Source organism: Tachypleus tridentatus, chromosome 7 (genome assembly GCF_004210375.1).
Source record: "Tachypleus tridentatus isolate NWPU-2018 chromosome 7, ASM421037v1, whole genome shotgun sequence".
In the NCBI taxonomy this organism is placed as follows: domain Eukaryota; kingdom Metazoa; phylum Arthropoda; class Merostomata; order Xiphosura; family Limulidae; genus Tachypleus; species Tachypleus tridentatus.
The window spans coordinates 103,029,071-103,052,375 of NC_134831.1; the positions used below are offsets into that span (position 1 = coordinate 103,029,071).

At 25.6% G+C, this 23,305-nt stretch overlaps 1 long non-coding RNA gene across 1 annotated transcript; it reads left to right on the top strand.

Moving 5' to 3' along the window:
* Positions 1-15,331: 15,331 nt before the first annotated feature.
* Positions 15,332-22,823, top strand: LOC143258074 (uncharacterized). Its single transcript, XR_013032129.1, has 3 exons — positions 15,332-15,567; positions 17,424-17,500; positions 22,429-22,823. It is a non-coding gene; the product is annotated as an uncharacterized LOC143258074 (long non-coding RNA).
* Positions 22,824-23,305: the final 482 nt, after the last annotated feature.

Below are 23,305 nucleotides of genomic sequence, written 5' to 3' on the forward strand. Positions count from 1 at the left end.
TAACAAATATTATTATGTTTTTTCATAAGTAACTATTGATAATAACAAATATTATTATGTTTTTTCATAAGTAACTATTGATAATAACAAATATTATTATGTGTTTTTCATAAGTAACTATTGATAATAACAAATATTATTATGTGTTTTCATAAGTAACTATTGATAATAACAAATATTATTATGTTTTTTCATAAGTAACTATTGATAATAACAAATATTATTATGTTTTTTCATAAGTAACTATTGATAATAACAAATATTATTATGTGTTTTCATAAGTAACTATTGATAATAACAAATATATTATGTGTTTTCATAAGTAACTATTGATAATAACAAATATTATTATGTTTTTCATAAGTAACTATTGATAATAACAAATATTATTATGTTTTTTCATAAGTAACTATTGATAATAACAAATATTATTATGTTTTTCATAAGTAACTATTGATAATAACAAATATTATTATGTGTTTTCATAAGTAACTATTGATAATAACAAATATTATTATGTTTTTTCATATGTAACTATTGATAATAAGAAATATTATTATGTGTTTTCATAAGTAACTATTGATAATAACAAATATTATTATGTTTTTCATAAGTAACTATTGATAATAACAAATATATTATGTGTTTTCATAAGTAACTATTGATAATAACAAATATTATTATGTTTTTCATAAGTAACTATTGATAATAACAAATATTATTATGTTTTCATAAGTAACTATTGATAATAACAAATATTATTATGTTTTTCATAAGTAACTATTGATAATAACAAATAAATATTATGTTTTTCATAAGTAACTATTGATAATAACAAATATTATTATGTTTTTTCATAAGTAACTATTGATAATAACAAATATTATTATGTTTTTTCATAAGTAACTATTGATAATAACAAATATTATTATGTTTTTTCATAAGTAACTATTGATAATAACAAATATATTATGTTTTTCATAAGTAACTATTGATAATAACAAATATTATTATGTTTTTTCATAAGTAACTATTGATAATAACAAATATTATTATGTTTTTTCATAAGTAACTATTGATAATAACAAATATTATTATGTTTTTTCATAAGTAACTATTGATAATAACAAATATTATTATGTGTTTTCATAAGTAACTATTGATAATAACAAATATATTATGTGTTTTTCATAAGTAACTATTGATAATAACAAATATTATTATGTGTTTTCATAAGTAACTATTGATAATAACAAATATTATTATGTGTTTTCATAAGTAACTATTGATAATAACAAATATTATTATGTTTTTCATAAGTAACTATTGATAATAACAAATATTATTATGTTTTTCATAAGTAACTATTGATAATAACAAATATTATTATGTTTTTTCATAAGTAACTATTGATAATAACAAATATTATTATGTTTTTCATAAGTAACTATTGATAATAACAAATATTATTGTGTTTTTTATAAGTAACTATTGATAATAACAAATATATTATGTTTTTTCATAAGTAACTATTGATAATAACAAATATTATTATGTTTTTTCATAAGTAACTATTGATAATAACAAATATTATTATGTTTTTTCATAAGTAACTATTGATAATAACAAATATTATTATGTTTTTTCATAAGTAACTATTGATAATAACAAATATTATTATGTGTTTTCATGAGTAACTATTGATAATAACAAATATTATTATGTTTTTTCATAAGTAACTATTGATAATAACAAATATTATTATGTTTTTTCATAAGTAACTATTGATAATAACAAATATTATTATGTTTTTTCATAAGTAACTATTGATAATAACAAATATTATTATGTGTTTTCATAAGTAACTATTGATAATAACAAATATTATTATGTGTTTTTCATAAGTAACTATTGATAATAACAAATATTATTATGTTTTTTCATAAGTAACTATTGATAATAACAAATATTATTATGTTTTTCATAAGTAACTATTGATAATAACAAATATTATTATGTTTTTTCATAAGTAACTATTGATAATAACAAATATTATTATGTGTTTTCATAAGTAACTATTGATAATAACAAATATTATTATGTTTTTTTCATAAGTAACTATTGATAATAACAAATATTATTATGTTTTTTCATAAGTAACTATTGATAATAACAAATATTATTATGTTTTTTCATAAGTAACTATTGATAATAACAAATATTATTATGTTTTTCATAAGTAACTATTGATAATAACAAATATTATTATGTGTTTTCATAAGTAACTATTGATAATAACAAATATATTATGTTTTTCATAAGTAACTATTGATAATAACAAATATTATTATGTTTTTTCATAAGTAACTATTGATAATAACAAATATATTATGTTTTTCATAAGTAACTATTGATAATAACAAATATTATTATGTTTTTTCATAAGTAACTATTGATAATAACAAATATTATTATGTTTTTCATAAGTAACTATTGATAATAACAATTATTATGTTTTTCATAAGTAACTATTGATAATAACAAATATTATTATGTTTTTTTCATAAGTAACTATTGATAATAACAAATATTATTATGTTTTTTCATAAGTAACTATTGATAATAACAAATATATTATGTGTTTTTCATAAGTAACTATTGATAATAACAAATATTATTATGTTTTTTCATAAGTAACTATTGATAATAACTATTGATAATAACAAATATATTATGTTTTTTCATAAGTAACTATTGATAATAACAAATATTATTATGTTTTTCATAAGTAACTATTGATAATAACAAATATATTATGTTTTTTCATAAGTAACTATTGATAATAACAAATATTATTATGTGTTTTTCATAAGTAACTATTGATAATAACAAATATATTATGTTTTTCATAAGTAACTATTGATAATAACAAATATTATTATGTTTTTCATAAGTAACTATTGATAATAACAAATATTATTATGTTTTTTCATAAGTAACTATTGATAATAACAAATATTATTATGTTTTTTCATAAGTAACTATTGATAATAACAAATATTATTATGTTTTTTCATAAGTAACTATTGATAATAACAAATATTATTATGTTTTTTCATAAGTAACTATTGATAATAACAAATATTATTATGTTTTTCATAAGTAACTATTGATAATAACAAATATTATTATGTTTTTTCATAAGTAACTATTGATAATAACAAATATTATTATGTGTTTTTCATAAGTAACTATTGATAATAACAAATATATTATGTTTTTCATAAGTAACTATTGATAATAACAAATATTATTATGTTTTTCATAAGTAACTATTGATAATAACAAATATTATTATGTTTTTTCATAAGTAACTATTGATAATAACAAATATTATTATGTTTTTCATAAGTAACTATTGATAATAACAAATATTATTGTGTTTTTTCATAAGTAACTATTGATAATAACAAATATTATTATGTTTTTTCATAAGTAACTATTGATAATAACAAATATATTATGTGTTTTTCATAAGTAACTATTGATAATAACAAATATTATTATGTTTTTCATAAGTTTTCATAAGTAACTATTGATAATAACAAATATTATTATGTGTTTTTCATAAGTAACTATTGATAATAACAAATATTATTATGTGTTTTCATAAGTAACTATTGATAATAACAAATATTATTATGTTTTTTCATAAGTAACTATTGATAATAACAAATATTATTATGTGTTTTCATAAGTAACTATTGATAATAACAAATATTATTATGTTTTTCATAAGTAACTATTGATAATAACAAATATTATTATGTTTTTTCATAAGTAACTATTGATAATAACAAATATTATTATGTGTTTTCATAAGTAACTATTGATAATAACAAATATATTATGTGTTTTCATAAGTAACTATTGATAATAACAAATATTATTATGTTTTTCATAAGTAACTATTGATAATAACAAATATTATTATGTTTTTTCATAAGTAACTATTGATAATAACAAATATTATTATGTTTTTTCATAAGTAACTATTGATAATAACAAATATTATTATGTTTTTTCATAAGTAACTATTGATAATAACAAATATTATTATGTTTTTCATAAGTAACTATTGATAATAACAAATATTATTATGTTTTTTCATAAGTAACTATTGATAATAACAAATATATTATGTTTTTTCATAAGTAACTATTGATAATAACAAATATTATTATGTTTTTTCATAAGTAACTATTGATAATAACAAATATTATTATGTTTTTTCATAAGTAACTATTGATAATAACAAATATATTATGTTTTTTCATAAGTAACTATTGATAATAACAAATATTATTATGTTTTTTCATAAGTAACTATTGATAATAACAAATATATTATGTTTTTCATAAGTAACTATTGATAATAACAAATATTATTATGTTTTTTCATAAGTAACTATTGATAATAACAAATATTATTATGTTTTTTCATAAGTAACTATTGATAATAACAAATATTATTATGTTTTTTCATAAGTAACTATTGATAATAACAAATATTATTATGTGTTTTTAATAAGTAACTATTGATAATAACAAATATTATTATGTTTTTTCATAAGTAACTATTGATAATAACAAATATTATTATGTGTTTTCATAAGTAACTATTGATAATAACAAATATATTATGTTTTTTCATAAGTAACTATTGATAATAACAAATATTATTATGTTTTTCATAAGTAACTATTGATAATAACAAATATTATTATGTTTTTCATAAGTAACTATTGATAATAACAAATATTATTATGTTTTTTCATAAGTAACTATTGATAATAACAAATATTATTGTGTTTTTTTATAAGTAACTATTGATAATAACAAATATATTATGTTTTTCATAAGTAACTATTGATAATAACAAATATTATTATGTGTTTTCATAAGTAACTATTGATAATAACAAATATTATTATGTTTTTTCATAAGTAACTATTGATAATAACAAATATTATTATGTTTTTTCATAAGTAACTATTGATAATAACAAATATTATTATGTTTTTTCATAAGTAACTATTGATAATAATATATTAAATAAGTAACTATTGTTTTTTCATAAGTAACTATTGATAATAACAAATATTATTATGTTTTTTCATAAGTAACTATTGATAATAACAAATATTATTATGTTTTTTCATAAGTAACTATTGATAATAACAAATATTATTATGTTTTTTCATAAGTAACTATTGATAATAACAAATATTATTATGTTTTTCATAAGTAACTATTGATAATAACAAATATTATTATGTGTTTTCATAAGTAACTATTGATAATAACAAATATATTATGTGTTTTCCTAAGTAACTAGTGATAATAACAAATATTACTATGTTTTTTCATAAGTAACTATTGATAATAACAAATATTATTATGTTTTTCATAAGTAACTATTGATAATAACAAATATTATTATGTTTTTCATAAGTAACTATTGATAATAACAAATATTATTATGTGTTTTTCATAAGTAACTATTGATAATAACAAATATTATTATGTGTTTTCATAAGTAACTATTGATAATAACAAATATTATTATGTTTTTCATAAGTAACTATTGATAATAACAAATATTATTATGTTTTTCATAAGTAACTATTGATAATAACAAATATTATTATGTTTTTCATAAGTAACTATTGATAATAACAAATATATTATGTTTTTCATAAGTAACTATTGATAATAACAAATATTATTATGTGTTTTCATAAGTAACTATTGATAATAACAAATATATTATGTTTTTTCATAAGTAACTATTGATAATAACAAATATTATTATGTGTTTTCATAAGTAACTATTGATAATAACAAATATATTATGTTTTTTTCATAAGCAACTATTGATAATAACAAATATTATTATGTTTTTTCATAAGTAACTATTGATAATAACAAATATATTATGTTTTTTCATAAGTAACTATTGATAATAACAAATATTATTATGTTTTTTCATAAGTAACTATTGATAATAACAAATATTATTATGTGTTTTCCTGAGTAACTAGTGATAATAACAAATATTATTATGTTTTTTCATAAGTAACTATTGATAATAACAAATATTATTATGTGTTTTCAGTTACTAACTATTGATAATAACAAATATATTATGTTTTTTCATAAGTAACTATTGATAATAACAAATATTATTGTGTTTTTTTATAAGTAACTATTGATAATAACAAATATTATTATGTGTTTTCCTGAGTAACTATTGATAATAACAAATATATTATGTTTTTTGATAAGCAACTATTGATAATAACAAATATTATTATGTTTTTTCATAAGTAACTATTGATAATAACAAATATTATTATGTTTTTTCATAAGTAACTATTGATAATAACAAATATTATTATGTTTTTTCATAAGTAACTATTGATAATAACAAATATTATTATGTTTTTCATAAGTAACTATTGATAATAACAAATATTATTATGTGTTTTCATAAGTAACTATTGATAATAACAAATATATTATGTTTTTTCATAAGTAACTATTGATAATAACAAATATTATTGTGTTTTTTTATAAGTAACTATTGATAATAACAAATATATTATGTTTTTTCATAAGTAACTGTTGATAATAACAAATATTATTATGTTTTTTCATAAGTAACTATTGATAATAACAAATATTATTATGTGTTTTCATAAGTAACTATTGATAATAACAAATATTATTATGTTTTTTCATAAGTAACTATTGATAATAACAAATATTATTATGTGTTTTCACTTACTAACTATTGATAATAAGAAATATATTATGTGTTTTCATAAGTAACTATTGATAATAACAAATATATTATGTGTTTTCATAAGTAACTATTGATAATAACAAATATTATTATGTGTTTTCATAAGTAACTATTGATAATAACAAATATTATTATGTGTTTTCATAAGTAACTATTGATAATAACAAATATATTATGTGTTTTCCTAAGTAACTAGTGATAATAACAAATATTACTATGTTTTTTCATAAGTAACTATTGATAATAACAAGTATTATTATGTGTTTTCATAAGTAACTATTGATAATAACAAATATATTATGTTTTTTCATAAGTAACTATTGAAAATAACAAATATATTGTTTTTTGATAAGTAACTATTAACAATAACAAATATTATTATGTTTTTTCATAAGTAACTATTGATAATAACAAATATTATTATGTGTTTTCATAAGTAACTATTGATAATAACAAATATATTATGTTTTTTCATAAGTAACTATTGATAATAACAAATATTATTATGTGTTTTCAGTTACTAACTATTGATAATAACAAATATATTATGTTTTTTCATAAGTAACTATTGATAATAACAAATATTATTGTGTTTTTTTATAAGTAACTATTGATAATAACAAATATTATTATGTGTTTTTCATAAGTAACTATTGATAATAACAAATATATTATGTTTTTTTCATAAGCAACTATTGATAATAACAAATATTATTATGTTTTTTCATAAGTAACTATTGATAATAACAAATATTATTGTGTTTTTTATAAGTAACTATTGATAATAACAAATATATTATGTTTTTCATAAGTAACTGTTGATAATAACAAATATTATTATGTTTTTTCATAAGTAACTATTGATAATAACAAATATTATTATGTGTTTTCCTGAGTAACTATTGATAATAACAAATATTATTATGTTTTTTCATAAGTAACTATTGATAATAACAAATATTATTATGTGTTTTCACTTACTAACTATTGATAATAACAAATATATTATGTGTTTTTCATAAGTAACTATTGATAATAACAAATATATTATGTGTTTTACTAAGTAACTAGTTATAATAACAAATATTACTATGTTTTTTCATAAGTAACTATTGATAATAACAAGTATTATTATGTGTTTTCATAAGTAACTAGTGATAATAACAAATATTATTATGTGTTTTCATAAGTAACTATTGATAATAACAAATATATTATGTGTTTTCCTAAGTAACTAGTGATAATAACAAATATTATTATGTTTTTTCATAAGTAACTATTGATAATAACAAATATTATTATGTGTTTTCATAAGTAACTATTGATAATAACAAATATATTATGTTTTTTCATAAGTAACTATTGATAATAACAAATATTATTATGTTTTTTCATAAGTAACTATTGATAATAACAAATATTATTATGTTTTTTCATAAGTAACTATTGATAATAACAAATATTATTATGTTTTTCATAAGTAACTATTGATAATAACAAATATTATTATGTGTTTTCATAAGTAACTATTGATAATAACAAATATTATTATGTTTTTTCATAAGTAACTATTGATAATAACAAATATTATTATGTTTTTTCATAAGTAACTATTGATAATAACAAATATTATTATGTTTTTTCATAAGTAACTATTGATAATAACAAATATATTATGTTTTTTTCATAAGTAACTATTGATAATAAGAAATATTATTATGTGTTTTCATAAGTAACTATTGATAATAACAAATATTATTATGTGTTTTCATAAGTAACTATTGATAATAACAAATATTATTATGTGTTTTCATAAGTAACTATTGATAATAACAAGTATTATTATGTGTTTTCATAAGTAACTATTGATAATTACAAATATTATTATGAAAAAGTGCAATAAAGATTTCTTAAATGATTTGTAAGTGTTTGAATAAAACACTATGCTATATAATACGGACAAGTAAATGAAAAACTTTACAACAAAGGAAGTAAACGTATGAAAGGCTGATATCAATCCTTCATAAACAAGATGGTAGCTGTGGTATTTGTATCATGTTTTTACAGAATAGTACAGACACACAGTGTAGTAGAATGTTAACAGATAAAAATAGAATAAATTAAATTCATCTGTGATACCATAGTTATATTATTATATGTTGATTCTTGCCTGTGTAATTATGTAGGAATGACTCACGTAGTATCCCTACTACTTTTGTTGTATTGTTTTTGAGGAACTGATGTTAACCATCTCCACGTTGACTTCGTTTGTGAAAATATTTTCTTCACTTATTTTCTTGCTTTTTAATGTAGAGTTTCAAAAAATATAGGAAGATTATAGGAACTCTGTAATTCCTGTTTCAATATGTTTTTAAGATTTTAAAGGAACATCAAATGTCTTTAAGAAAGCTAACTTTAAAGGGTAATGATAAAACGTTTACATTAGAATTATGTGAAAATTACTACTAGTTATTAATAATGCTTATAAAAGCGCACCCTACGATTGAAACTATGTCATCTTGGTAAAACTGTTTGACATCATTGTGTTGGGTTATTTTTTGTAATCATGTTATAAGAAAGAAGCAGAAGAATCTAAAAGAAACTCAGACTTTTCTCTGTAATATTTACAGACATTACCAGAACTTATAACTCAGTCATTACAGAGATATTGTTATAAGAGAAAATATTATATAGCATTGTAAAGTTACGATGACCTGTTGAGGACATATTTAAAATACCATTTTGATGAAGAATTCGAGCCATCCCAACGGCATGGCCAGGTGGATTAAGGCGTTTGGCTCGTAATCTGAGGGTCGTGAGTTCGAATCCCCGTCGCACCAAACATGCTTGCCCTTTCAGCCATGTGGGCGTTATAAAGTGACGGTCAATCCCACTATTCGTTGGTAAAAGAGTAGCCCAAGAGTTGGCGGTGGGTGATGATGACTAGCTGCCTTCCCTCTAGCCTTACACTGCTAAATTAGGGACGGCTAGCACAGATAGCCATTGCGTAGCTTTGCGCAAAATTAAAAACAAACCAAGTCATCCCTACCAAGGCAATAGTACCGCTTGTTTAAAAGGACCTTTAAAACGCTGCCAGAAATTAAACTTGCAAGTTTCAAATGTATTTTCTATCTTTAACTGTGAAGTTTCGCGTTGTTAGATTCAAATTATTCCACTAGACTCCTAGTCATTTAGTTTGATGACTTGGGCTACTTTTCCCTCACCAGCTTGACAGGATGTAGGTACATTAGGCTTCTTGACTGAAATACATTATATTGACCGTCACATTATAACGCCACCACGGCTGAAAAGGCGAGCATGTTTGGTGTGACGGGGATTCGAACCCGCAACCCTCGGATTACGAGTCGAGTTCCTTAACCACCTGGCCATGCCGGGCCTGTATAAAGAGCAGTCTAAGAGTTGGCGGTGATTAGTTCTAGTTGGCTGGTTTCTCTGTAGTTTATCACTATTAAATTAAGGCCAGCTACCTGAGAGGACATTATTGCTACCATGTAAATTTGCCCGAGAATCACGGATGATACACCAGCATTTAAGATGGCCAACACTCGTAAGCGGCCTCGATACTCAAAAAATATATTCTATACATATTCCAGCATATATAATAAATGTTGCTATGGAAACTGAATCTAACAGTTTTTGTATCTTATATATATATGTATCTTATTTGGATGAAAAATTGGCTACACGCCACTTCAGTTTGAGTGTGTGTGTGTCTTTCTTATAGGAAAGCCATAACGGAATATCTACTGTATCCACTATGAGGAATCGAACCCCCGATTTTAGCGTTCTCCCAGCAGGGGACTCACTTCAGGTAATTAGCATATATATATCATGTATTTTTTACCAAGTATATGAATTATATTATGACTATTTAAATACTTCTCTCTTCTCACTTGAATGTTATTTCATGGAAAAAATGCGTATCTCCCATAAACCTGTTTACATTGATATTAATCATTTTATCTACTCATGCCTTGTTAATTTTAATTTCATTGTTACATATTAACGTGTTTTCTAAGGTTTTATAAAAATCATGTTTCATCACTAGATAACACCTTAAAATTGTCATTTGACTATAGAAATTCACAGGGATTATAATTTTACTATTGTTTTGTCTGTTATTTTTAGTCATGTAGAGATATAACAGTTCTCACTTCGATGAAAATTTTCTCAATAATTTTCAGATTCCTAATAGAATAAAACATTGTTTATAATCAGAGCTAGGCTAACCGCCAGTGTACCAATCTCAACTGATCTTACATGTAAGAATAATAGCAATAAGGACTAGAGGAATGAAACCGAATTTCTGAATATTACCGAACTGGAGAAAGAGAAGCGAAGAATATGAGAGCAAAGTGAAAAACAGTCTTTATTTATTTCCACATATAAATCAAAATAAATGAGTGTACTACATTTAAGACAGCGCTAGTTTTTGAGTATTGAATGCAGTCAATGTCAAAAATAGATCCAATTACAGATGAATAAACTGTGGAGAGAATGTAAATGAGACTGAAAGAATTGGTAAGTACTTAGAGAAAACAATACATTCATCTCTCACAGAGTACATGCTCTGTCCACGTCACGTTAGGCCGTTCCCTAAGCACCAAATAGAGAGTATATAGTTTTAAGACGTCGTCAATCTTCTACATAATTGATCTTACCATAAATACTGCATACGATACCAAATTACACTGTTCTACACTGACATATTCCAAGGGAGAAACTTAAATTACACCAAAAGGAGAATGATTTATGACATCATGTAACCAGTACATTTACCAGTTAGTTGCATACCGTAATCATCTTCTCTGTTCTGAAGCCTATATGCACAAGTAAGAAAGAAATAAAGTATTTGTTATGTGAAATATACTACCCAAACATATATCATTTCTTCGTCAGTGTTTACTATTGATCGCCATTATCTTTTTGATATTTAATTTTTCTTTTGTGACGAGGCTTAACTATTCTCATTCTTTTTCAGTTGTTATATGTCATGAAAATAATGAATTTATTAATAGTCCAGCTTTTTATCATATCAGTCTGATTCTAGAATATACCATTGCTACTGCCTATTTTTGAACCTATTAAAGTCAGAGTTTTTTTTAATAAAGAGTAGTGCTACTACTGCCGTCTATTTGGTATTGGTATTACGTTAGTAACGTTGGAAATTTTGATAAAAGTAGCTACTATTTTTGCCAACTGTTCCATGCATAAGTTATTTCTTAAAGGTTGTCTTACAAATAGCAGGCCAACCCATAAGTAATGTCGAAAATTTTAATACAGAAAGTGCATCATCATTTCTGTCGTTGTAGAAGCTTTAATGACTAAAATATGTAATAGGACGTGTGTAAAATGTTCAGACAAATAAAATAAACTAACCCAACTCCACTTTTCAGATCTATAATCAAATAAACCCTCATGAAGATGGATGTGTCTGAGGAGTACATTAGACATATAATACTTTATGAGTTTTAAAAAGGCAATAGTGCAGCAGAAACTACACGAAATATTCAAGGTGTTTATGGTGCGGAGTCTCTTAATAAAAGAAAATGTCGAAGGTGGTTTCACAAGTTCATTGATGCGCCACATTCAGGTCGTCCTGTTGAGTTTAATGATGACTTGCTGCAGACTGCACTTGATGAAGATTGTGCTGTAACAGTTAAAGAAATGACAAAGAGGCTTAATTCAACCCATTAAACAGTTCACCGTTACTTGCAACAGCTTGGAAAGATGTCAACACTTGGTAAATGGGTCCCCTAATGCTTTGACAGAAGCCAACTTCAGAACAAGAATGGACATTTGCACTTTTCTGCACCCTCGTGAACGTAACTCACCTTTTTTGGACAGGTTAGTGATTGGAGATGAAAAATGAGTGTTTTATAAAAAAATTTAAGCGCCGCAGACAATGGCTCAGTGCAGGTAACCTGACTAAATCACAGCCTCAAATATACCTCCACCCCAGGAAAGCCTTGTTAAGCGTTTGATGGATATTGTTGGTATGATCCATTTTGAGTTGCTGCCACTCAATGTAACGATTACATCAGACTTCTATTGTCAACAGTTAGAGCGCTTGAACGTTGCACTGAAAGAAAAGAGGCCTGCTTTGATCAATCGTAAAGGCGTTGTGTTACACCAGGATAATGCACTGCCCCGTAAAGCAAGGATCACATTTTCAAAGATTGAAGAGCTAGACTGGGAAAAACTTCCACATTCTCCTTATTCTTCAGACCTTACCCCATCTGATTATCATCTATTCCGAAGTTTACAGAACTATCTTTATGGAAAAGAGCTTGGACCATATGAAAATGTCAGAACTACCCTTTTTACATTATTTTCCTCCAAACCCCAAATATTTTATAGAAGTGGCATTCAGAAGCTTGTGAATCGTTGGCAGGAAGTAATTAATAATAATGGAACATACATTATTGATTAAACAACATTAAAAGCGTTTGAAATCCTTTCTCTTTTTCTGAATCTAAAATCGGACATTACTTAAGAGATGACCTGACAGATTGGGAATTACTTTGATAAATTTTTATGCTGCTGTCATTTGTTAGAATAATAATATACTTCAATAAATTTATTATTTTATGCACAAGGTTTAATTAATTTAGTACTTAGCATAAGTACGTCCATTTACGAAATAAAATAATAGAACTGGCCTCACACTTTAATCCGTAAAAGCTCCGACAGAACTGTGTTATTCATAGATAAAAACTGCATTCTACATATAAGCCTAAAATAAAGAAGTAGGAATATTTGAAAGGAAACATTCACAAAAGTAATTAAGTAGAAACTTAATAAATGAAACGAAAACAACTTTTTAAGAGCGTGAACCTACTTTATACCAAATCCTAAGAATACAATAGATTTCAAGGCAGAGAAAGGGAAAAGAAACCGCAACAAATATATTTCAGAGGACAGACAGTTAACTCAGTAAGCAAAAATACATGAGGCTGATCTTACCTGCTTATGAAAAGTTTTCTTTTTCACCTATTTCTTTTTTTATTACATTTCTTAAATTTTTATTTCAATTTCAGATCTCAAAAATTGAAAAGGAAAATTAAGAAAATGAAATGAAGAGAAACTAAATGGGTTAAAAAATACTTTTTAGAAGTAAATTAAGATCAACTATTTAGATTTTAAATTAAGATATTCTACTCCAGTGTCTGAAAATATATGTACTTAACATAGTATTAGCTTGGGACTTCTTAGCGGGAGAGTTATATCAGATAATAATAAATTGTAACCTTATAATACGTAGAACAATCAGTTTTTAAGTAAATACATTTATTCATAATAAAAACTTTATAAGTAATGCCTGGATAAATAAAATTTATTCTTCAACACTGTATATATAATTTCATGTATTGTACGCATCAAAACTCTATAATAACAGCTCCTTTTAACTTTATATATAAATAGAAAATATTTCTAGACCCAAAGTACCCAACCACATACATTGTAACTTTTTCTTTTGACTATAGTCTGTAAAACCAAAATAAAGGATCAAATCACTTTACTTCGTGGGAGCTATCACAAGGTAGTTTTGTGAAAAGTTTCATCCAGATTGGTCGAAGTATAGAGAAACTGCAAGCCAAATAGCCAACACTTGCAAAATAATTTGACCTTTAATCTCTGTAAAATCCAAAGAAAGATACGAATTCCAACGCTGTTTGTTTCAGATTGGTGGAAATATAAAGGAACGTCAGGTCAAAACATTTGATTTTTCGAATGCCTGACCTCTTACCACCTGAAATTATAATGGAACTTAAATCAAGGCATGTGCTTTCCAAGTTCCAGAAGTGACATACACTTGCAACAGTAGGAAAATGAGAAGAAGAAAAAACATGTATAGGAAATACATCATGTTTTTGTGTTTTGTTTTCTAGGCAAGACATAATTACAATAATCGAATAACAGTAGTCATTATGTTATCTTTGCAGCAAAGACAAGCTGAGTTCCTGCTGTATTGACTGCTAATGTGAATACTTCCTTACAAATCCAAGACAAGAGTGATTCTTTTGCATTTCAAAAGAAGATAGGGCGACAATAATTAGTAAACATCACTTTAAATCTTTATAGTTTCGCTTAAATCTCATTAAGCTTATTTGCTTATTAGAGACTAGCACATTAAAATTTATGGGACTGTGTTCCTTCAGATATGCTAGGTATAAATATACACCACACCAACAGGCTAAGCAAACACAATAATACATAGTGTTACTTTTATGGCTGTCTTATGTTTTTCTATGTACCTGTTCTTTAATTAGTTGACTTAAAATCTTAAGCCCCTTACTTTTTGCGTGGCCTTTAACTATTTGTGAATAATACTTAATTTCTTTTATGGATTAATAGTACAGTTTGATGATTCAAACTTTCAAAATAAGAATTATTAGAAATTTAAAATTCTTGCCATCTGGCGGGTGAAAGCAAATTTTCTTCTATAGAGGTCGTCAGATTTGCAGTTCGCGCTGTAACAAATAATCAATTGGAGAGGTATCGCTAACTAGAACTGTTAAAATAGGTTTGTGGTGTCCATAACGCATAATGTGCGTAAAGAAAGTTAGGTTTTTAGACGAAATATTAAACAAATAATAGTTTGAAATTATATAAGTAATTTGTAACATTTAAGTTGACTTAATAATGACGAAGGATCGATTAGCAGCGTTGAAAGCGGTAAGGAACGTCCCATTTTTTGAATTAGAAAAAATGATTTACCGCTGTTTCGACGGTTTCGAGTCACTCTCTTTGCCTTTGGTCTGCAGTACAGACGTATTGCAACACCGTGGGTTTAGAGAGATAACAGTAACATTAAGCCTAACGTTTGATTATCAAATCAGATCTGTTGTTACTATAAAGGAGAGTAAATTAAACTTAACTCCGTACAAGAAATAACTGTTCAGTGGATACTGTAAAGTGTAATCTTCATTAGATCCATTTACATTCGTATCACGTGCTTGTCTTTAGCTTAGGCTTATTTAGACATACAGTCAGACCATATTAATTTTACTATAACTTATAAACTTGTATCAGGTATTTAGATGAATTATATTTTTAGTGGAACATTGTTTATCAGTACTAGATTGGAAGTTTTACTGAAACTTATGATATACTGTTGTAGTGGAATTAAAAGCTCTCTCGTTTACATTAGTGACATTGGGCAGGAATTAAAATATAAAAATCGTAGAATTTAAAACTAGTGTTTCACACTTGAGCAAGATGTGGTCGGGCAGGTGAAAACAAAACACCCTTAGATTATCTCTTTTGTTTCTCCAAAATGATGTAATACAAAACTTTGTAAATGTTTTTACTTTTAGTATATATTTCATCTTATGAAACCCATTTTAAATGCTTTATGTAACTCCCTTTAGTTTTATTTTTAGGCTAGTGATAACTAAATAATAGAGCTAAACTTTGTTATATTTTACAATTTATTTTACAGATAAATTCAGTGTTATCTTTATTGAAATATTGAACAAAAATAATAAATTTTATTTCACAACAATACAAGTGTCATGCTCATTGGAAATCTGTTTTGTTGCTTCCAGTGCTAAAATATAAGTTCTTAATTGACGTTAAAATGTGATTTTGAAAATGTAGGCAGAGAAAAATAGAATAATTTTAGTTTGTACAAAATAGGTTTTGTATAATTATTTGTTACATGATTGCAATTCAACATGACAGAAATTTTTCTGTGACTTATCATAAGATTGTTAATACTTTTGAGTAAATTTGGGTTCTTAATGGATCGGATATTTAGTTTATAAAATAACAGTTGAAGGTGTTGTCTGTGTGTGTATTGTGATGTTACATTATAAAGAAAATATTCATAAACTGGCTATTTTATTTCACATAATATTCAATTTGTGCAAGTTTTTAGAAGTGATCCAACCATTTCAAGTAGAATGAGCAAGAAAACAGTTTGTAAGCATGTATTTCATAGTGTAACTAGTTTTCTTTCAACAAATTGTACTTACAAGTTAATTTGTAGGCTTATTAACAATATAGAAAATTCCAAAATCGTCAGGTATTAACTTATGGCTACTTAATGAAGTAGTTTTAGATAATAGGTAATTATTTTTTTACTTTTTGGGTTTCTCAAATTTAAGTATTACTTGTATCTCTTTATGTATCATTTGATGTGAAATTATAAACAATGGAACATGTATTTTAGAAACTTGTCAATTACCAAATCTTTAAGTAGATTCATACAACTGAAGTTAAATGCCTGACACTGTTGTTTGTATAAGAAACATTTATTACAGAAAATTAAAATTAGTTATCACTGTGCTCAGTAAATTACTAATCCAATCAGAAGTAACCTATCATGTATTGTATTTAGTGGCTTATTTACTGTGTTTTATGTACACATGCTCATTGAATTTTAACCAAATACATAAGTATAATTATATAGTTTGCCATAAAAGCTCTGAAAATCGATTTTAAACAGATGTAAGTATAAATCTAACATATGAGTAAGAGGTAAGGTGTACATTGTAATTAAAATGTATTTATAATCATTATATTTTCAGTCTCAAGGTGACGATGATATTGTTGTCTCTGTTGAAGACACCAGGGTGGAGGCTACATGGATGAATTCTTCCAAGAGGTAGAACCAAAAGTTCTTTCACTGCTTATAATTTACTTTATTGTTGCTTTTAGGTAACCAAATATGGATTGTGATCATCTGAAGTCTGTATTTTAATATAAATGTTGGACTTTGCTAGACCAGTTAGTTCAATAATACAGAGCCACTTGAATGGTGGTAAAGGTAATCTGAGACTGTGAATTTCTTTATTCATAGTGTTTTTGTATGCTACTGAATAAATACTTTGTTAGAAAAAGGTAAGCATACAAAGTTAGTGTGTTCTTGAAATCAGATACTGTATAGAACCCATAAAAGTAACTGTAAGGAAGAAAACGATTTATAACTCAAGTACCTTTAAAGATTGGTCACTTTCTCTGTTTTCTTATCAGGAGGAACAGGGAGAGATATGTCAGTTAAAAAAATATTGTACATGCTTTTCTCACCATGATATTTAAGCAAATAAGTCTCTAGTATTATGTAACAAAATGTTTACTTTTTCTTGTTCCTGGACAGAAAGTGTTATTTCCCAATTGTTTATGTCTAAAGTAAGTGAAAAAGACCTATTTTTCCTCTTCAAACTTTGCTTTTGTGACCTGGGAGCGTATAACAAAAACATGATGGGAGACTATATTTGGGGATGATACGTGAAAGTGATTTACATTACAGTCGCAAATCTTGAAAAACTACTCACTTATAAACATTTTTGTTCATTTTTGTATAACTTTAGTATAAATCTTCATTCATATGTTTTATTCAGACCTTATGAAAATGAAAATGTGCAAATTTGCCTGTTTTTACATAGAAAATAGGTTAATTTCTAAATTTCATTATCCAGGTCACAAAAGCAAAGTTTTAAGAAAATACTGACCATTTTCTGTACTTTTACAACATAAGCAATTAAGAAATAACACCTACTATCCAGGAACAAAATTTGTTACATAATTTAATATTTCTTAAGATTTGGTGATGGACAGTTTTCTTATTCTTCTGGTGAAGAGATAATCTTTTGAAAGGAAAATAGACTGACTTATTACAGGGGTAAATAGTTTTATTTGAGTATTCCTATTTTAGGATGCAAAATTTATGGTTTTGAGAGGTAGAAATGTTGTGTTTATTACTTGAGTAAGGAATTACGTTAGGCCAACACAATAATAAGCAGGCAATTAATGATTTATAAGCACAAGGAAGAATATTTTTGATTGTGTAACATGTAGTTATGTTACACCATCACTGAAAGTCTTTGTTTATAAATTAGTTTGCTTATCTGTTTACTGTGTATTAATCACTCATTCAGCTATATCAACCCCTGTAAAAATGTTTTCTCTACATATGACATGTTCAGCAGGAAGAGCTATTCAAAGAAGTTACTAACTCACACATTTATAGAAATGTTGATGGTTTTTGTATTATCTTTGTTGTAATGTTTGCACGTGTCACTGCAATCAGTATTTACACAGTTTGTTATTTAGATCATTTATAATATATTATCAATAGAAAAAAACTTTGTAGAAACCAGATTTTACTTTTGAAAAGTAGTTTAAAGACTATCTGGGGTGGGTATTGTGCAATTCGCTAGTCACTGATAATCCAAAAAATATAAAATTATTTAAATATTATAATTCAAAAATTGAACTTCATTTATTTCTTAACTTTCGATCAGTGGATTTTTCTGTATTTTTGAAACATAGGTTAAAGATGTTTTTTTTCTTAAACATACCATTATAATGACTTTAGTAAAACATCAATGACTGAATGTAATTATTTAATGGTTCTTTTTAAATGTAATAATTTAAATCACAAGATAAGTTTTAAAACTACCTTAAAAAGCATTTAAAATGGAACTAATAGTATTGTGCAAAAGTAAAATACCAGTCAAGTAAAAATTATTTGTTAAAGATGACACTTAGAAGTAAAAGTTTGTATTTTCCTTGTATACAATATTTGCTTCAGTAAACTAAAAGTAAATCCATGAAGTTTTACCTGGAGGTACACTGCCCTTTTGTCAGTAGTAATAGTGAAAACCAGGTTTCTTGATCTTTGCAAGATTTTCTGTTTTATCCCTGCCAGTTTTATTGTTTACTATATATATATGTTAACTCTAGTTACTTACAGCAAACTGGTTGTACATGCATTGTTCATATGTTTATTGTATTTATGTAATTTTTAATTACAATACATTTTCAACCCAGAAGAGAAAGCAAATAACATAAAATCTCATGTTTTTAATCACTGAAATATATAAACATAAGAGTACTTGTTGTGTTTAAGTTTCAATGAATTTTGCAGCATTGGTTTGTGTCATTTATATAATGTGTTTGATTTGCAAGTTCAGTAAGGTTGTACATGGAACTTGAGAACTGAAGCATCACAAATGTCCTGCGTGTTGCCCACTGATTTTAAATTGTGATGTTTGGGGACGACACGTGCTGTACATTAGTGGTGCTACAGTTCACTACTTACTGTGTGCATACACATGGATTATGATGTTTGATTAACCTCATGTAATGTGCTTCAATTAAGCTGTTATAAGAACTAGTTAAAACAGATCTGTTATAGGTATAATGCAAGTTAAGAAAAATTACCATACTTTTAAATGTGAACCTCTTAGAACTTTTTTGAATTTGTTGAAACATTTATATTGGTTTTAAGATAATTTTGGCATGGGACAATTCCTTTAGACTATATCAGTCACTTTTCAAAAATGTAATCTTTGTTCTAACATAATAATTGTTTTTAATAATGTACATTTAATTACGTATATCAAAATATACATTACCGATAGACTTCACCTGTACTTTTCTTTCAAACCTTTTGATTTTGTTTTGTAATGTGTTTGGGATTCCACTTTGAAATATTTTAATTTGGTAGTCAAGAAATTCTTTTCTAATGAAACTTGTTTAATAGAACTTAGGCTTTCAATACTCAAAAGATATTCATTCAGGTAATAGTTTTGTAAGGTCCTTGTAGTGAATCATTAAACTTTATGATCAGGTATTATATTTGTAGAATTTTGTAGTGCATCCTTAAAGGTGAATTTTCAACAAAGTTAATAATTGCCTGATAAACTGTACTTTGGTTAGGTATAATTCCTGTGAGGTTGCCATATTTTTAAACTTTAGTTTTTGAGTAAAAAGTGAAACAAAATATGCACGTCCTCGAACTCAAGTTCCTCTCGGTCGTTTAGCTGTTTCCGTGACGTTTCACAACTATGACGTAATAGTTGCCAAACACGCTTTGTTGCGTACCGACCATTATGTTCCTTTCAGTGCTGGTGTTTTATGTAAATCTATCAGTGCTTTTTTCTGGACTTCATACTTTGTGAGACTATTTTTTGTCTTGATATTGCTACTTTATGTTTGTTTTATGATAACATGGTTTACTACATTGCTTATGGTTGTAAAAACGGTTCGCATCGGGCAAAAGCTTCTTTTCATTTCTGTGCAAGGAGAAGGAACCGCAAGGTGGCGACAGTGGGTGTGAATGGTCAATAGGAAGAACTGGATTCCTTCACACTATTCAAAGCTTTCTCAAGATCACTTTGAACGCTCATGTTTTGTGTCGGATCCCACTGTTTTGATTCCGTGGGTTACAAGCCAGGCAGGTTGAGACTGAAAACCATCGGCAGTAGACAGGATTGTCCCCACCATCTTTCCTTGTGTAGAGCTGAGGACTGATCTCAGCCTGCAGTGTACAGGTTCCACCCTCTGAAGCCATCCCTTGCCATCACCAAAAGAACAAACTTAAAGGTATGTGTGCAGTATAAAGTGATAAACAATAACCAGTATAATATAATAATTTAAAAGTACAAGTTTTTGAAGAATGTAACTAGACATACACATTTCACTTTCATGAGCGTGTTTTGCATTTGTGGCACCTGAAAGTCAGTGAAACCTTGATTTCATAGTCTAGACAGTGGACAAATCTATCCCAAACAGAGTATATTCCAAGTTTAAAACTGGTAGATCATTCAGTAGATGTTTTTGTATCATTTTTAAATATGGAAAAGTTTGAAGAACACCATTTTTCAAATTTAATATTTCAAGATAAATTGAAATAAGACTGTCTTGAACATGTTGAAGTAATCAAGTACATGTTATGTATTTAAAACAAACATTGTAGACTTGTAAACAATCAAATATAAACTCCATAACAATTTCCATAACTCATCATAATAAAATTAATCTTAACACAGTACTTTGACATTGTCATATTAAATGTAAATCTCATAAACCTCATAAAGCATGTTGTTTTAATCTATAATCTTATTTCTTTAGTATCACTTACAGTTCCGCTTCTCTCGCTCATGGAACTGTCCTCATCACTAGAACTTGTCAGATCTGTGTCAAAAGTAACTGTTCTAGGTTCGTTCAGAGTAGGTTCGAATTGATATGGTGCTACTCGACATTGTTCAGAACACAAAGTCAAAACACACTCCACCTCTGTTTCTCCTGCACGCACTGGCCATGTTTATTTACATTCAACGTGCTGGCGTTGGCAGTTTGTTTGGCAACTATTATGTCACAGTACTTTTCCTAGTGGCAAACGTAAAAACTAAAACGTTTGGATTGCTGTTCAGAAATGGCTCTTTCTGCGACAAGTTCTATGTTTCATTTATTAGCACATATGTTTTATAAAAAATGTGAACCTACAAAATTAATCAGTATGAGTAGTTCTTTTGAGTGCAAAGTTTTCTTTTTTTCTGTAAAATTCACCTTTAAACTATAGAATCAAGTACTTGTTTTGTATCTAAATAATTACTGTCTATTCACTGAAGTAAGAGAAAGATAATCATGTTATTTTACAAAACTGGATATTAAGAAAATGCCAGAATTACTATTTTACAAAAATGTTTACATGAACATTTCTATGAGTATAATTCATTCACATTAATATATTTAGAATGTGATTGTGGTGATTGCAGGAACATGACTAAATTACTTATTTTACAGACTGTCAACTTCCAGATAGATTCTGTACCTGAATATGAAAGTTGAGAAAGAGTACATGTTGAAGAAAGGATATAATATACACACTTTCACTTTGTGACAATAACTATGTGTACAGATTTTCCCTACACGAAACATTCTGTATCATTGAGTTGTAAGTTTCTGGTCGTTCTTACACTCATCCTTGACCTGTGATAACAGATTTCTAGGCTGTTTTTGACAGGAAGATAACTAACACACTTCCAGAGTGAAGTCTTCATTAATAAAACTGAATCTAAAATATAATAGTTTATAATAGTTTGTGTCATGTGAGTACCAAATATTACCTACACAATGTTCAAATATTTCACAGTAAAGACTGTTTAGATAATTATATTTGTCTACATATATAAACACAGTGTTTCAGTAAAGATGTCCAAGTGATTGTTTTGTAAAGATGCTTAAATGGATGTTTGTTGGACCATTAGTCTAATCTTTAACAAAGGTCACTGGGGTCATTGTAAAGATGAACAGGTTTTAAAGATTCTTAGCCCAGGTAAATAATCATATATACACATTACAATCTAACAGCTCTTAAGACTGTTCACTCAAAACACAATTCATTTTCTTACTTTAATGAACATGTTTTACATTGTGCCAACTGTTGAGACTATTCATTGAAGACTGCTCATGTTCTGACCTTAATGTATGTTTTATTACACTACCCTGCATCTGGAAACTTTTTCCTGCTGATTCAGTGTTAAGACCTGATTATAGTTAATTTGATGGTCCTGAATTCAGAAATGACTTTCATTTTTCTCTATCAGGTTTGAGTATTTCACAAATTACATTTGAAAAAATGATAGTATAGTAAATTTACATTGTACTTGAATACATAATG